The following is a 2,252-nucleotide window of genomic DNA, read 5'->3' as shown; positions in this document are numbered from 1 at the left end:
CCCGAATGGACATTTTTCTGAAGAAGACATGCAAATGGCCTAGAAGTACCTGAAAGGTGCTCAACATCACTAATCATCAGGAATGCAAATCAAAACCACAATGAGGTGACCTTTGAATAAAGATCTGAAAGAAGTGAGGGAGTGAGGCATGTAGCTGGGGCATATGGCTATCTGAGGAAGAGATTCCAGGCAGAAGGAGCAGCAAGTGCAAAGGCCCTGTGGTGGGGTGGGCCTAGTGTCCTTGAGGAGTCAGTGTAGTTGACTGAATGCATGGGGAAGGGAGAGAGCAGGAAAAGGTGAGAAGACGTGAGTTGGGGGAAGGTAGGGAACAAATCATAGAGACACTTGGAAGTCATTTGAAGGACCATCACTTTCATCAGAGAAATAGGGAGCCACTGCAGGCCCTGAACAAACGTATGGTAGAATCTTGGATTTTAAATGGATCACTGGCTGCTGTGTGGGGAATATACAGAAGGAAGGAGGCGGTGAATTTGTTCAACTTCATTTTGCCAGTTGTTCTAATTTCCTCAAATGTTTCTTTCTTTCTTTCCTTTACTTTTTTTTTTTAATTCTGTGATGATGTGAGCAAGGAGGAAAAGTACAGGTGTGCACGAGCGTACCAAGGACAGCTTGAAGCGTGAGGCTCGTTGGTCAGGAGAGAAAAGGAGAAGGCGTGAGGGAGGAAGATGCTGGCCAAGCTTTCTCACCACGTGGCCGGGGCTGGGAGCAAAGGTGCACACACACCCCAGAATGTCAGTGCGGCCACAGCTGCCCTGTGAGGACGGCGGCTGCGTGGCTGGAAGGTGAGATCATATCCTCCAGGATTAGCAGGGCTTCTCGAAAAAATTCAGCCAATTATTCTATTCTGATTAGTTTTCATTTCATCATGGTTTGTTTGTCATTTACTTTACCTGTTTTAGTCAAAAGTTCACAGCCTGTTTATATTAAGATGTAAGCCCTTGAACTTGGGATTCTCAGGGGCCATGTCTACACTTTTCACTAACTAGTATTGATGTTTATCAAGAAAGCCATATCCTCGGCGCCTGGGTAGCACAGTCGTTAAGCGTCTGCCTTCGGCTTAGGGCGTGATCCCGGCGTTCCGGGATCGAGTCCCACATCGGGCTCCTTCGCTGGGAGCCTGCTTTTTCCTCTCCTACTCCCCTTGCTTGTGTTCCCTCTCTCGCTGGCTGTCTGTCTGTCACATAAATAAATAAAATCTTTTAAAAAAAAAATAAAGAAAGCCACATCCCCAACTTAACAGGGCAAGGCTTTTGAACAAAATCCACTAAATCATTCTTCAGTCTTTTGGAGTAAGGAATCGATTTTCTTTCTTGTCATGAAACCAAAAATATAGAACAGTGTGATAAATTTTTATTTCCTAAGAATGAAACCAATCAGGCTCAGTCTATACTTGTATGGCTGATCCTCAACGTAGGAGAGAGTGGGGCATCCCCTGAGTGCTCTTGGGGAGGATGACACTTAGAAACCTCTCTGTGCTCCCCCTCACGTCTTCGGGACATGCTTGCAGAAGGGGAGTCAACTTCGCATCTGAGAACCAAGTGTGATCTGAGGCAGAGACGTCGACTGTCAGGGTAAAATACAAAACCTAAGCAAGACGTCCAAACCTGCAGGTGAGATGTGGATACCAAGGTGCTTGTATCGGCAGCACATTGACTGAAGTTGAAAAGATACAGAGAAGATTAGCATGGCTTCTGCATAAGGATGACATGCAAATACATTAAGTGTTTCATATTAAAAAAAAAAATTGGCCCCCAATGCATTTTGCATAGCTGGTGTTCGTGGACTGTTAGAGGAAAATGAAACGTGCTCCCTATGAGAATGGGGAGGTGGCATATAACAGTGCACATTTCCAGGTTCCCTTGAAACTCAGAACATCTTGTGAAACTGGACACACTGTCCAGTACGGGCACAGTGACGCGGAGGTGAGAAGCAGCCTCCACTTCCATCCCCTCTGCCCCATGGTTCCCCCTCATGTCCCAGTCGAGGAGCCGGGGGTCCATGCTCGCTGATCATTGTACTTGCATTGTTTTTTCCCCTTATAATAGAGAAATATTTCTCTGTATCCATGTTTCTATCAAAAATGGGAAATTAAAAGAGGCACAAGCTTCAAAAAATATTCTGGGTCTTCTCTTTATGGAAAGATGTAGCCCCACCTGTCTTGGTGCATGTTCTGGCTACAGGGGTTCCTTCTGCCCTGCCGATGCCCCGTTTAGGGCACTGCCAGGACCCTG

General features: G+C 46.2%; 1 non-coding gene across 1 annotated transcript; it reads left to right on the top strand.

Moving 5' to 3' along the window:
• The first annotated feature begins 1,650 nt into the window (after positions 1-1,650).
• Positions 1,651-1,757, top strand: LOC117802890. The gene has a single exon (XR_004626400.1). It is a non-coding gene; the product is annotated as a U6 spliceosomal RNA (small nuclear RNA).
• The last annotated feature ends 495 nt before the right edge of the window (positions 1,758-2,252 follow it).

The sequence above is a fragment of the Ailuropoda melanoleuca genome, chromosome 6, assembly GCF_002007445.2.
Source record: "Ailuropoda melanoleuca isolate Jingjing chromosome 6, ASM200744v2, whole genome shotgun sequence".
In the NCBI taxonomy this organism is placed as follows: domain Eukaryota; kingdom Metazoa; phylum Chordata; class Mammalia; order Carnivora; family Ursidae; genus Ailuropoda; species Ailuropoda melanoleuca.
This window is presented reverse-complemented; position numbering and strand designations above follow the sequence as displayed.